At 39.1% G+C, this 15,999-nt stretch overlaps 1 long non-coding RNA gene across 1 annotated transcript in view; it reads right to left on the bottom strand.

The window, feature by feature from the left end:
* LOC126759668 (uncharacterized) overlaps nucleotides 1-15,999 on the bottom strand; it is a 132,885-nt gene that overhangs the window by 34,440 nt on the left and 82,446 nt on the right. Inside the window, exon 2 of the long non-coding RNA XR_007667038.1 lies at nucleotides 9,302-9,449. This is a non-coding gene — a long non-coding RNA (uncharacterized LOC126759668). The remainder of the gene's footprint in view (nucleotides 1-9,301; nucleotides 9,450-15,999) is intronic.

Genomic DNA, 15,999 nt, shown 5'->3' with positions numbered 1-15,999 from the left:
GAAAAACGAAGAGGCTGACTGCTAAACTATTATTGAATAAACTAATAGGTGAGAAGTCTTAAGATGAATTTTACGATGCTTCTTCAAAAGCTTCCCTCAGATATACCCGTTTAATTATGGGCTATGCAGATCACCTACCTGAGGTGTGCACCAAATATTCTAATTATGGTCAAGTCTCAGGCATGCTAAGGTGATTTGTGTAGGCTTATGTGCTTGGGAGCTTCTGTTGTTCGTTTTACAGCTTTTTAGAAAATAAAAGTAGTTATTCCCATTTCTAGATAATACCGCCTATTTATTTTCTAAGTAATAATATATGTAGTCTAATAACAGAAAGTTTCTCAGAATATCTTTAAAAAACGAACGACCGATTAGTATAAGTAATCAACTATCTCCTTATTAAAATAAATCTATTAAAACTGATTCTGCAAACCTATTTTAACGTCATCGAAAATAATCCAAAGAAAAACCTCTATTTGCCAACTAAATCCCTGTAACATCCACTTCCCGCTCTTCTATTCAGTCGCATTCACTGGCTTCTTTAATTAGCCCAAAAGTATTTGCATACAAACAGCGCTCTAAAGACAAAACCAAATTGCTTGTTGAATAAATATGGAAATCACTTAACAATTTACCTGCTACAATTACTTCATTAAGAGTATTTAAGCATTTGCCGCCAGAAAGTCGCTCAAATGACTAACAGTCTTCTGTTGCTTGCGTGAGCATACCCCCCAAACCACTATTTACCCATTTACTTTTCACTATTCTATAATTCACTTCCGTTTGCAACAACCGCCTGCTCCCCGCCTCTGCCTTCGCCACCACCTCCGCCCCTGTCTTCATCTCCGCCGCAGAGCCACTAGGTCGCTTTATCTAATTACATCAATGGCCATGCAACGCCTCAGATATCAAAGAGAAATTGTCCGCTCTACTTCCGTACACTCGCCACGCCTCTCCGTGTGCCTCACACCGTGCTCGCTTACAATTTCTTGTTAGACAACTCCTTGTGATGTCAATTTCTTTAATTCACCAGCAGCGTTCGACGTCTTTCACTTCTACCTTTTGACCAGCCAAAAATTTGCCAGGAAGAAAAAGGCGAATTACTTATATTTACAAAAGCGGCGAAAGCGCATCCTTTCGTTGCTTTTTGATCCTTTCGGTTTTTTTTTGTTTTACCCAAAGAATGCTTCGAGCCAAGTTACACAAAATGAGCTGCTTTTAACACTTAAAAATGCGTTTAATGATACTTTGAAATACAAGGCGCTAAGGAGTTTAGCGGTATCCACCATGTAGCAATGGATACTCAAAGGTATTCGACAGTCGAGTGATGTAAGCATATCCTGCCGAGCAACAGCAGCGGCATCACCTTCGACCCCGTTTGTGAGTGGGTGCAGAGCTTTGAAGAATTAAGTCGGTTAAGGAGTAGTTGTTGTTGCTTTTAATTTTGTTTATTATTTGATGGATACTTTAATGGATGTCTGGTGTATCTGGATTAATTTGAAACATTAGAATAAGTCTTCTACTACTACCTATAGATGACACTATTCATGTCATTTTTAGGAAGATCGGCTTATGAGTTATAAGATGGTTTAAAAGTGTGAGTATTCGCACAAATACCCTCCACGACAGTCCTTATTTCATTATTTCATTATAACAGTATTGCTGATGATGCATGCCTACATTTTATATCCCCAAATAGAATGATATATGTACATATATCAGAGTAATGTGCTTATATGTAATATCAGACTCCAGCATATGAAAATTCATCAAGCTATCTGGCTGTCTCCGGAGTGAAAAGCCACCAACCAGATCGATCATGTTGTAATAGGAGGAAGACACGTCTCCGGTGTTTTAGGTAACTGCAAACAAAACCATTTTGTTTCTGAAAAGGCAAAAGAACAACTGGTATGATGAGGAGTGCCGTGTCGCAGTGGAGAGAAAACAGACCTCGCAACGATAGAAATAGATACCGATAGTTCCAGAGGGAAGCGCGACGCATTTGCAGACAAGAAACGAGAGAGGCTGAAATGAGTGAGTCCGAAGAGCTTGACAAGCTGGTCGACAGGGGAAATGCTCGAAAATTCTATGTAAAGATGGACGACTAACAGAAGGTTTCAAGACCAAAGCATGCTCTTGTAGAACCCCAGAGTTGACCTACTGACTTATGCTAAGAGCGTAGTAAACTATGAAGAGTACACTTCTCCAGCATGCTGAAAGGCAGGGAAATCTTAACACCAAGAGATAATGAACCCGATTCCCTAATCCATGACGATGAAGCAGACGTTCCGTTGCCCGACCAAAAAGAAGTTTGAGTTCGGCAAAAACCGATAAGGAGCATGCATCAGCTTCTTTGTAGGAAGAAGCATGCCCCTAAAATCTGCGCCAACTACAGGGGGATAAGCCTCCTTAATATCGCATATAAGTCTTATCGAATGTGTGAAAGATTAAAGTCCACCGCCAATAAACTGTTTGGACCTTATCAGTGTAGTTTTGGTCTGGAAAATCAACAACCGACACCACCTCTTCGTCAATTTCAAAGCCGCTTTTTACAGCACTAAAAGCCGTTTGATACCAAACGAGGTTTCAGACAAGGAGACTTCCTTTCGTGCGACGTTTTCAATCTACTCCTGGCGAAAATAATTCGAGCTACAAATATGAATAGAGAAGGTATAATCTTCTATAAGAGTGTACAACTGCAGGCGTATGCCGGTGATATCGATATCATTGGACTCAACAACCGCGGCGTTAGTTCTGCTTTCTGCAGACTGGATGAAAAAAGCGAAGCGTGTGGATCTGGTTGTGAACGAGGACAAGACAAAATATCTCCTGTTATTAAACAAACAGTCATTGCACTCGCCACTTGGCTCCTACGACACTGTTGACAGTTATAACTTCGAAGTCGTAAATAATTTCATCTATCCTGGAACCAGTATTAATACCAACAACAATGCCAGCCTCGAAATCCAACGCAATATATAGTAACTCTTGCCAAAAGATGCTACTTCGAACTGAGTAGGCAATTCAAAAGTAAAGTCTCCAATTGGCGGCCAACAGCGAAGAGGAGCACGACTGGCGCGCTGTTTTAAACACCGCTATAACTGCGCAATCGCTGTCCACGCCAATAAAGACGAAGACATGGGCTCGATTTCAACCGTACAAATTAAAGGTGTTCCACATGTACACTTGACTATCAATAAAGTGGTTCAGTGAAGGTCTTGAAGTCATCGACAACTCAACTCTTGCGAGTCGCCTAACGATAACACTTGAAAAGTGAAAGAAGCAGTATGTACTTGAAATCGTCATAGGATCTCAACATCTCTTATGGATCGGATCAACGCATTTTGATCATGTTGGAGTATGCATCAGGTCAATTCTGGACACATGTCAAAATATCTATTTTTTTAAGAACAACGAGGAGGCAAAAGAGATGCTTAATAACGCAGCTGAGGACCCTACATTCATCATACGGAGCATTACTGATAACGAGATGAGTCCTTATTAATATGATGTCGAAATTGTCCAACAAGCTAGCTGCTATAAAACTGAGTCTAAACTGAAAAAACCACGTCAAGGTCGGTTAAAAATCAAAGTGATGTTATGGGTTGTCTTTGATTATCGCATTATGATTAACTACATATAAATTCGTTTCACCGGATGAAACGGTCAATAAAGCATACAACCTGGTCGTCTACGTCTACCTTTTCTATTAGATGGATAACGTTATCGGTTGCTCTATTAAAGTCGTAAAATCAACTATGAGGATCACTTCGAAAATTAGACAACAGTATTTTAGTCATACAGTAGAGTTGGTCTAAAATTTGAATTCCATATATTGAACATTCCAAATTCTTCCATACCTCTCAAATATTTCACCAAGTGTCCCTCCTGTCGATATATGAGAAATATTATAGACAAAAACCATATCTCGTTACTACCGAATGAGTAGTCCTATCTCTCCAGCCTACTGCTGAGACCGATAAGTGCTGGACGCACTGGGTAGAAAAAGTGAATGGTAGAGCACCGTACTTTCGTAGGAGCACAATACAATGGTATACAGACGGCTCGAAAACGGCAGATTGAATTGGGATTGGTATAGTGGGACGATGTACCAACCAACGTACTCTGGGCGTAGAGACATGAATGGAAATGAGCTAGCCGATCTCCAAGCGAAATAAGCTGCGGCAACCAGTACGATAAGGCTGGAACCGTTCATCGCAGTGCGCCCCGACTTTAGAAAACTCCACTGGCAACAAGTGCCAGAGCTTCGGCAGGAGAGGCTGGTTTTGGAAGAGTTTGACACAAAACGGTTCAAGAGATTAATCACTTTTTCCAAAAAAAAAAAATTATAATTGAATTTTATACAGGCACTGCAGGCTGCGGTCCCATCTGCACAGATTGGTGTACTGCTCTACGGATCTGCGTCGCTTCTGTGGCCACAGAGCAGAGACACCGCAATCACAAGAAGAAGGAGTCAGGCTGTCTAGCAATTAAGTCAAGTTAGAGAACACATTACTAAGCCTCTTTGATTTTACAGGATTGTAATAACGCGAGAGGGCCCAATAGATTACAGGTCGCAATGCGTCTCTCAAACTTCAATATATCTATCTAAATGCTGCAGGACTTTTAGAAAGAGCATAAAATATTTACTTTTCTATTGTAAACCGAGAACGCCTTTGAAGGTGGAGGAGCGTTCATGTTTTGCAAGAAAATTATCGAAAATAAAAGCAATGGTAATATTACATTTATAAGTATGAGAGATGAGAGGCAAAAGAATATTGTAAAGAATTAAAGAAAGAAAGCGTAAAGATACCTTGTGCGAAGAGCTCAACGAGGTAAATGAGCCGCACGCTTTACGACTTTACGATGTCTTAATGTAATTTTATGTTCGATTTAGTTGAAACTGAGACAAAACTAAGCGCACACGCACAAAAGTGCAGACACCGTAAGCGAAGGGAATTGGGCCGATTAGCACGCAAATTGAACAATAAGGCCGTCTCAGCACACGTCACAGCCTAATAAAATAAATTTCCGAAAACAAGTTGTTTTCCAATTTTACAATTTAACAACTTGCACAGAAATAAAAAGAAAAAGCAGGAAAAAAGACTACAAGAAATCGCTAAAAAGGCACACAAGACTGCTAAATATGTTACAACAACAACAGAAAATCTTTAAAAACAGCAAAGAGTAATAAAAACGAGAATATTATGCCTACAGACTGACAGTGGCGAGAATCCTTTCATTTGCTCACACTTCGCTGACAAAAGAGTTGAAGACGCAGCGCTGGAAAAAAGTAAGAAATTACATGGCTTGAGGAGAAAAGGAAAAAAAATAATGCATTTGGTAAGCAGCAAATTTTTCGAATTGTGCGCTTGAGACTAATAAAATCAACGACGTGGAACTTCAAAATGATGCTCGGCTCACTTGCTGCCGCCGTCGTCGTCACTACCGTTAGACAGTCGGCTTTGTCGCAATAGTTGCAGCGTCAACCAGCAGCTAGCTATAGCTGGCGTGTAGTCGAGCGCAACCTGTGAGCCTGGGCTCGAATCTACTCTAATGTCTGTAGCAAGTGAAAGTTGAAAGCCGCACATGCTGCCGCTGCCGCTGCCGCAGCCGGTGCTGCTAAGCAGTGATTCACCCGCTGGAGCGTGGGAGATATTTGTAAAGAAAAATTCCGGAATGTTTATGAGTCTGTGACCCGCATGGGTGAAAGGGTTTATGCCTCGCTTAAGCTTGCCAATTCACCAATGTCGCCTGTCACCCTTCGACGCCGCAGCACCGAGCGCAATTGGACCACGCTGAGCACTTTCTTGCAGCGCAAATCTTATGCGGGTGCGCTGGGGGAGCGGAAAGCGATTGTGATTGTCGATTCTATGAGGGTTTGAGATTATGTATTAATCGCTTTAGTATTGTTGTTGCTGCAATAAAATACAATAAAAAGCGAAAAAATAACAATGCAGGAAAAAAATGAGCAGCGTGGAGACACATTCGCTTGCTTTGCAAAACGGTTGATTGAAAGGGTTACGAGGATTCGCTTTGCAATTGACAATGTAAATGTTGTTGTGACAATAAGCGTGGCTATTGTTGTATTTTTATACATTTTTTCGCAGTAAACGTGCGCTAATGCTTACATTTAATAAACTCAAAGACTATATAATTTCAAGTAAAGCTGCTTTAAATTGCTGAAGATCCAGTTGAAATTACCGTTATATTGTTTTTTTTTTACTATGCTGTCATAAGTACTCTATTTTACAGTTTTCGTAGCATACTTTAAGGCTTAAAGTGATTTTGCAACGCCCGTTGTGACAACTCATTAAGGGCGCTATAAAGAGTTTTAAGCTACGCGGAGAAAGAAGGGAGGAAAAAATTGAGAAAAACTAGAAAATTGTAAAAAAATAAATTGGAGCGTGAAGAAGACGGCTTTGTTTGACAAAATGGGAGGCGGCGCAGATTGCAAACACGCAATATCAATTTTAATTGATTGCCAACGCTAAACCAGCTAGTGAGTTCTCTAAAAGCTATATCATAATGTACTTATACGTATGTATATACACTGAGAAAAATCGAAATATATGAACTTATGAAACACAAGTGGGGAAAGTTCTCTGAACGCCATTCAATTGGGAGTGGCTAGAAACGATTCTTTTACACATGGCTCAAGTAGCTCACAACTTCCGGTCTTAGACCAAGTATCCTCTGGGTAGCCAAAGAATATCCGTTTGAAGGCGAGCTAAAGTGAGAAGGCGAAACATTCTCTCTCCAGGGTTGTGCGCTGGGTGTGGAACCCGCCACATAAAAAACACTATCTACCAATGAAGAGATCGAAGCTATAATACCCTTCACAAAATTTCCATGCAAGAACTTAATTTTATTTGGTCAGTTTAAATGACAGCCGCAGTTTATAGTGGTCCGAACTAAATAATTTGTCCAGCAGTTGTACCTATTTTTAGGAACAATAATCCCTGCCACGGTGTGTGAAAATATGTTAAATACAAAATTTTTCCATATAAGGTCCGGTTTTGGAACGTTCAGTTGGTATGCAAGCTATATGCTATAGTAGTCCGATATGGGTGGATCCGAAAAATGAACATCACCTTGTGAAGAAAGCAAAGTACGCGCAATTTCAGATCGATGTCTCAAAAACTGAGAGACGGAGTGACCGCGGATATACGGACAGGATGATAGCCTGACCGACTTATAGCCTTATTCAGGGTACAATAGGAATAACCGTTAACTTTCGCCTACCGAAGCTATAGTACCCTTCCCAGTTGCATTTCATAAAGAATAAAAGTATATAAAAATATCTTTATCTTGAGTTTGATCGGTCAGCTTATAAGGCAGATCGGATTTTTCAACAAATAAGAAGCTTCTTGCAGAGAAAAGGACAAATGTAAAATTTCCTATCCATTTCTCAAAAATTGAGAGACTACTTCGCATATATACGAGTACAGACAGTCGGACAATCAGACAGGCAATCCTAGGCATCAGTTCAGCTCGTCACACAGTTGATTTATATATGTACATTATATATTTTATAGGTTGTTGCAAACTTCGTGGTGAACTTAATGTATCCTTTTCAGGGTATAACAAGAAATCGGCAATAGGTTGGGCGAGTGGCGAAAAACATGTTTTATCTACCTACTATAACAATTCACGCTGGGTTTCTCGATCTTCGCAGAAGATTCGATTGATTTGAGAAGTACCATAAATTCTTCATTTAATAAATTAACGTCTTACATACATATCTCTCTAGCAGCTCAATTACAATGACGTATTTTAATATTGTATTTGGTCTCAATTCTTACAGTGTCTAACTTGTGACGAACAGAAATGCTTGAGTGGCACAAAGCAACCAGTGAAGGGCGTAAAGTCATTCAAAACTTGTCTTATGCGAGTAGTCCATCCACTTCTGTTAATGACGATAACATCGTTAAAGAAACAGTGCTTGGAAAACCGTTTGTTGAATTCATAGAGATAGCAGATGATCTCTAGAAAACCTGTGGATCGACACAACATACCTTATTTAATGGTTTGGGTATGAAGCTCGAAGATGGGGCTAGACTGGTAGGCTCGGCAAGACTCTTCAATGTTACACTGTTACCAAAAGGACTGAATCTTTTGCGAACACTACGTCTAGTAGATATCGTAAAAAATGCTTCACAACGTCGCTTAGGACCCTACAGTTATCAAACCCATATATATGATGGCGAAACTGTCCAACAATCTTGCGAATGGACTGACGTTAAGTCCAGATCTTAAATTGAAAGCGTACAAAACACAACTTGCGCAAGAACTGAAACCTCTCAACCTTCCCAAGAGACATCGCTTCCCTCTATGGGCTCTTGAAAAGTTCCAAAAATATCCGACGATTTCCAGTCAAATTTTGTTCAGCGAAGAGTGGTTGATGGGTATGTAAATAAACAAAATTGCCGCATTTGGGACTAAAATCAAGCTGAAGAGATTCACAACATTTCATCTAGAAAAACAAACGTTTGGTGTGGTTTGTGGGCCGGTTGAATCATCGGTCCATATTTTTTCAAAAACGATGCTGGAGAGAACGTAACCGTGAATGGTGACCGTTATCGCACCATGATAACCGACTATTTGATGCCTGAAATTGAAGCTTGTAATCTCGGCGACATTTGGTTTCAATAAGACGGCGACACTTCCCAAACATCGCATACATATATCAATTGATTTATTAAGAAAACACTTCGGTGAGCAGATAATTTCACGTTTAGGGCCCGTCGATTGACCACCTAGATCATGTGATATCACACCGTTAGAATTATTCCTGTTAGGATATGTAAAGTCTAAAAACTATGCGGACAATCTCGCTTCAATCTTTTCCATGGATCAAAACATCACATATGTCAATCGCCAGTTATCAGTCGAAATGCTCGAACGATTTATCGAAAATGGAACTCAACGGATGGACCATCTTAGACGTGGCCGCGGCCAACATTTGAAAGAGATAATCTTCAAAAACTAAAAGGCCAAAGAATGTTCTTTCGAATGATAATAAACATTCCTCTTAAATTTGAATTGTTTTTTTTTCTTTAAAGTAGGTAGTAAGTAGGGAATCTCGAAATAGATATAAAGTAAAGTTTTAAAATAAAATTTCTCTCTTAGAGCCAAATGCAATGGACATAGATCCCTTAATACGATTTTTGAACAAAAAGAGGAAAACTCATGCAGAAATACTACGACTTATCGGTAGGAAAGACTCAATACTAAAGATCAATATCATAATGGCTCTGGTATTTTATCTTATTAAAAATTCCAATCTATTAATTAAACTTACCAGTTTTCCACAGTGTCCGGTTTCCCAGCCGCAAACTTCCCACCAACACCCAATAACTGTTGCCCGCCATGGCTTACTGGATATCACGCTGTCTTAATCATCTTGTCGCCATTAATAAATCAGAGTCATTAAAAATGCAAAAATCCAGCTGAGAAATAAACAAAAAAAATACAAAGAAAATTAAAAACATAAAAAATTAAAAGCAAATGAAGGAAAGCGCAACTGTAAAAAGGCGCAAACCGAAGCATAAATACAAAAACGGCAGCGATTCGTTAAAAAATAACACCGAACGCGAGAAAAAGCGCGCCCAAGTGCGAACTGAAACGCAATCGGACACAGTGGAGCCCACCAAAGGTGTTGGCGGTGAAAGTGGAGAGCAGAAAAAATACAAAAGGACACTTTACAGCCGAATGAATCTAATTAAAATGTAATTATAATTGTAACCGTTCAACGCGGAAGTAACGCAGGGCAACGCAGCGGACACCACTGTGCGGCTGGTGCCGCCGTCACCGTCGATAGATAATCAGCACCGGCGGAAGCGCTCGTTGCCGTGAAAGATTTTTCTCTTTTAATTTTTGGTCACACAAATCTTTTTTTCTTTTTTTTTTGTTTGTTTTGAGGTGTGTGAGGGAAAAAGTGATTAAGTATTTAAAGCGGCAGCCGTAAATAAATCCCAACTGCGTGTGGGAAATCTTTAAGAATATTGTTATAAGAAGGTGATAGATGTATGTGTGCACTAAGCTTAAAAGGGTTGGATTATTGCTCACATTGTTTTTTTGAAGATATCGCTTAGAGTGAAAAATCGATTTAAATTCTTAATAAATTATTTAAGTATATCTTTGAGGCAAGACTTTGCTAATGCACGTAATTGGAAAATTTTCGAAATTTGATAAATTATTCTTTACAAATTCAAAACAAAACACGTACTTATTTATTGAGTAATGATTTAGTGTTTTCGAACCATATCGTGTAACTGTGCTAATATTAGGGCGGTTCGATTTGTTTGAATATCGAATATTAATTCATGAAGTTTTCTAATATTTCTAAAAAAGTACATAAACTTTTTAGCTGTGTATTATAAAGGTCTCGATCAATGCCAAATTAAGCGAGAGACATGTCTGTGTATCGCATCAATATTTATACTCTGAACAGGCTCTATTAGGTGTAAAACCCAAAAAGAAACATCCAAGATCTTATACGAGTAAAGAATATACCATATATAAATTTTCAGCTTGGCGAGCTGAATCGATTTAGCCATATTCGTTCGTACATCCATTCGGCCGTCTGTCTGAATACTTGTGAACTAATTCCTCAGTTTTTAAATATCGATCTGAAATTTAACGTTTGTCTTTTTCTCCCCAAGAAACTACTGATTTTCCAGAATCACCGGAATGTGATTGACTGTAAAACTAATCTCTTTCATATCTAGAATGATCCATGTTTCTCTTTTAGTCTCCCGATATCGATAGAACGCAGTCTCTTAAAATTATTTGTTATTCATAAATAACCTTCCCACACCTTACACCAATTATCGCACTGATTTAGTATAAAGTTCATGTCTGCGCCAAAATACCGATTCAAGAACTCTTCACACAATTATGACTTTGGTATTAATAAACTTGAAAGTTCCTGAATTCTTGAGGACATATTAGTAGCAGAGCTCAGCTTAATCAGCTTCTCTTTAAAAATCGTATTTTTGATTTCTACCTTTCAGGTTCTTGTCTCGAGAAACCCAAAGAGATTCAATAACTGACGGTAGTTTACATTACCTAGGGCAGGTAAAAACAATCCAACTTACTCGAAAGAGTGTAGACCTATAAGCTTAACTCCCATGCTGTTGAAAGCGCTTGCGAAAATGTTGGTGTATGTCAAGGCCGCAGCGCCTCCTGGGAGCTTGTCCAAAGCGCAACACGCATATACTAAAGGCAAATTCCTAGATAATGCACTCCATACACTAGTATTAAGCATCGAAAAGATTTCAGAATATAAGAAATATACTCTTGGAGTGTTCTTGAACATCTCTGGAGTATTAAATAACGTTTCTACTACATACATTCTGAATAGTATCGAGTTTGATTCCTAGAATTGATCCTGTCATACAACGTTGGGTTATAATACGCTTGATCTATAGAAGGATAACAGGAGAATGGAATAACACTAAACTGATCAATGAAGTCTGTAGAAGCACTTCGCAGGTTGGAGTGCTATATCAGCTCCTATGAAGATAAGTTCACCACTCACAAAACTGTTAAGGAACTTAGAAGGCAAAGCCTCGAAGATAGTGATATATGCAGACAACATTGAGCTCTTAATAACGGAAAGATGCCTATTCCCCATTAGCAGTATTATGGTCAACACTTTTAATACAGTCCAAAATTGGGCATTGCAAGAGGGTCTGGGATTGAATCCAGAAAAAACAGGTCTGCTAGTTTTCACTAGAAAAAACAGAATCCCTCCATGGAGTCTTTTTCAAATTTTCTCTCGAGGACCACAACAAATACCTCGTAGTAGCCTTAGGCAGCGAACTACTGTGGAAGAACAATGTTAATAAAAGAGTAAGAAATAAAAACAATGTCTTATATGCTCGGCACAACATGGGGGCTTTCTTCTGCTCTCATATACAGGTGCTACACAGTGATTAGAAGAACAATTCTGCTCTACTTCTACACTGTAGTAGTGTGATGTAGTGTGATGCTTACGAAAATCTACTTGCCAGAAATTAATGGAAAGGGTTCAGAAGATCGCAACGCTGTGCTTTACGGGAGCTCTAAGAACCGCTCCAATGGTGCCTCTTGAAGTAGTGCTAAGACCGCCACATATAGAAAGACGTCTTTATTGAAAGTTGTGCGGTAAACTCGGCGGGGCGACTATTGTTTTCAGAAGAATGTATGGTATACCTAGAATCTTCGAGCAAAATTCGGTGAGCAATGACCGTTTGGCATGCACCGACTACATGATCCCATTTCTCAATTGGGAAAGAAGGTTCAGGATAAACATATAAAAAGACGGTTGGTGTAAAGGTATGACATGATAGCTTACAACACATTAAACATTTATCCGTATGGCTCGAAAATGAAAGACGGAGTTAGTGCGGTATATGTACTATCCAGAATTAGGCATAAGGTAGCCTTTTGAGCTTCCCGACCACTGCAGTATATTTCAAGTAGAGGTCTTTGCTATTGGGCAATCCGCGGAGCTAGCCTATCCAGCAGTGTAGAGTGGACAAGATTGCCAAGAGTTTTATACGGATGTCATCTGAATACGTGATTGACATTGCATTGTCTTTATGACGATGTAGACAGAAGAATGACAAGAAAATCAAAACGCGATGAAAGAATCTATTGGGAGCAAAAGTCATTTGTAAAACGGTAGATTGGAAATAAACAAGGGTTTCTGCAGTCGATTCTGAGTAAATTATAAACACTAGTAATTCAACAACAACCTCTGTCAACTAATATGGTCACTATTTGTTCTTACCCAAACCAAACAACTTTTCTTCTTCCATTTAAAAACATAAGTTTTTAAGTGATCGTGAGTCCATGTACTCGTAGAGTGAGTGCTGTGATATGAAACGAACAGGTTAATCACTGAGTTTACACTTTATAGCAGATTTCCTCAACTATTAATTTACTACATAAATGATAATGCTCGATATCACTGCAACATCTCAAGTCATGTAAATTTTCTTCTTTAAAACACCTGCCCCAAAATCAAAAAATTACCTTACTTTGTATTTGGTTGTCCACCATTTTTATTGAACAGACTTTTACGAGTCCTAATGTAACATATTTCTAAGAGCTCACAAAACACACTCCAACTGCTGTGTGCTTTCACAACCCTTCGACCAAATATTGACCTTTTAAGCCAACTCTAAATGCCCATGTCTTGGTCATGTAATCGCATTTCGCATTACCAGCGCATGCCGGACGCACTGTCATGTGCCACATGCATACTCGTACATGCAAGTAACTCCGGGCTCTCTTGCCAACTCGGACTCGCATATAAAATGCGAGTAAAATCGCAGCGAATGGCACAACGTGCAATGGCAGTCATAAAGACAGATTGTGGGTCGAAAAGTTGCTTAAGAAAATTGAAAATTCCTCAGCTGGTGCTTCCTTGTAGACGCTTGGGTAGCAGAGAGGACAGAGCAGAGCAAACTGTGAGCACATGTGAGGGAGTGAGTCAGCAGGCCTGGACCAGGAGTTCGCTAGAGAGTTGCAATGAGGTATTAATCTTACATTTAACTGTAAATTGTTTGCTGCTGTTGTTGCAATGAATATTATTTCTTACTCGCTATTTTATTTGCAGTTTACCGTTGTTATTGTTGTTGTTGCAAGTTTAGTTGTTGTGTTTGTGTTTTAGTGTGGAAATTGTAGTTTGACACTTACAGCGCATTAAATTGTTTGCTTGTAAGACTTGGTCTAAAATATATATGCACACATACAGATGCAACTAAAGGTATGAGAATTGTAGTCTTTATGTGGGTGTGTGTTGATGTGTGTGAGTGCGTCTGTTGGTGCGTATGAGCATGTGTCCTGCAGTTTCCAAGTCGTAAAATGCTCTCAAGCATACAAATTGCATACAAACAAATGTCTTAAACACTAACAACAACAAGAAAAAACATTAACTTTGGCTGCCTGGAGCTATAATGCCATCCATAGGTGCATTTTTTATAGCGAAAAGGGTATAAAAAGATTTTTTCTTGATTTTTGATTGGTCAGTTTCTATGGCAGCTATATGCTATAGTAGTCCGATCTGAATAATTTTTTCGAAGATTATAGCCTTGCCTTAGAAAATAATCTATGTAAAATTTTGCGAAGATAACTCATCACATAAAAAAGTTTTTCATACAAGGACTTTATTCCGATCGTTCAGTTTGTATGGCAGCTATTTGATATAGTAGTCCGATCTGAATAATTTGTTCAGAGATTATAGCCTTGTCTTTGAAAAGAATCTGTGCCAAATTTTGCGAAGATAACTTGTCAAATAAAGAAGTTTTTCATACAAGGACTTTATTCCGATCGGTCAGTTTGTATGGCAGCCTTGTCTTTGAGATTATAAAAGAATCTGTGCCAAATTTTGCGAAGATAACTTGTCAAATAAAGAAGTTTTTCATAAAAGGACTTTATTCCGATCGGTCAGTTTGTATGGCAGCATACGCTATAGTGGTCCGATATCGGTGGTGCTGACACAGAATCAGTTTCTTGGAGAGAAAAGAAAGCACGATATCTCAAAAAGTGAGGAACTAGTTCGCGTGTATATACAGAGGGAGAGACGAAGGTGTCCTCTGTCGTCTTTCTTCTGGCCACTCAAAACTTTATAACAAACTTAATATACCCCGTTCAGGGTATAACAACAACTTGCAGCAAGAGAAAATACCCATACGCCAGCCAGAAAGCTCAGAAAGGACATTTGGACAGGACATTCCTCACTGCTTCGTCGTAATTCGTTTTGTTTATTTGTTTGCGTGTGCATTCAAGGATGCTAAGAACTTTAACTTACAAACACATACATATGTTTTCTCTATTTGCTCCGTGTAGCTTAAGAAAGCCAAAAACTATCGTAAGCACTCACACACATGTAATAACCAGGAGTAACTTGCCTTGCCGCTGCTGCTCACCCATTTCGTGGATGAGTGATTTCACATCCTTTTTTACTCCTTTCCTTTACTCTAATGGTTTATGGGTGTGTGTTAAAAATATGTGTTGCGGTAATTTCGTTTGGTCCATAAGAAAGTCATTTGCACTTAGTAATTCGTAGAGTCCTTGCATCCATAGCCACGACAGCCTTCAGCAGATAGCAACCCCCGGCTGCGAGGTATTTTATTTATATTTAGTTTTGGTCAGCGTTAGGTCACTGCATCTGTCATTGGCACTCGTCTTCTTCGAATTGGAATGCCCATTCACACACATACATAGCTCACTCATACACATAGATAAGCGCGTGTAAATTACTGAATTTTGGTATGCATCAGTCATGCGTGACTTGCTCGTAACTTCACGGACATCACAGACTGTCCGAAACATCCGAAACACTTCGTTGCCTGTTTTGTGGGCATTTCAAAAGCAGTTATTGAAATTAATATGCCTAAGTAATTGCAGGCAATAAATTTGCATATCAAAAGACGAAGTGCAAATGCTTACCGACTTCTATTTAAAGCTATAATTTAGTCATGAAGGACTCTGTGAGCATTGGACATGGTTTCTTGTAATTAGAAAACTTTAAATTTTGTTTCGCGATTAACAGATTACAAAGAAAGTAAGTTAATTTTGGTCAAAAATCTACTTGTATTGTAATTAGTAGCCAAAATTAAAGAGTGTGTCCCAATTTTTCCCATAATCAACGAAACCTTATCTGCTCACTTTTCAAATTGAACGGCTGAGTCATTCTTCGAGCATTTAGAACCCTTTCGAGTTCTTTTAACACGAAGTTTGTAATACCCAGAAAGAAACGTCATAGAACCTTTAAAGTATATATGTATAGTTGATCAGCGTGACATGCTAAGTTAATTTAGACATGTCCCTCTGTCTGTCCGTCTGCCTGTATATACGCGAACTACTTCTAGTCCCTCAGTTTTAAGCATGAAGAGCTTGACAAGCTGGCCGACAGGGGTTATGCTTGAAAATTCTACGAAAAGACGCGGCGACTAAGAGAAGGTATCAAGACTGGAGCATACTCATGTAGAGCCGCCAAAACTG

The sequence above is a fragment of the Bactrocera neohumeralis genome, chromosome 5, assembly GCF_024586455.1.
Source record: "Bactrocera neohumeralis isolate Rockhampton chromosome 5, APGP_CSIRO_Bneo_wtdbg2-racon-allhic-juicebox.fasta_v2, whole genome shotgun sequence".
Lineage (NCBI taxonomy): Eukaryota > Metazoa > Arthropoda > Insecta > Diptera > Tephritidae > Bactrocera > Bactrocera neohumeralis.
The sequence above is the reverse complement of the archived record's forward strand: the minus strand, read 5'-3'. Positions and strand labels throughout refer to the sequence as shown.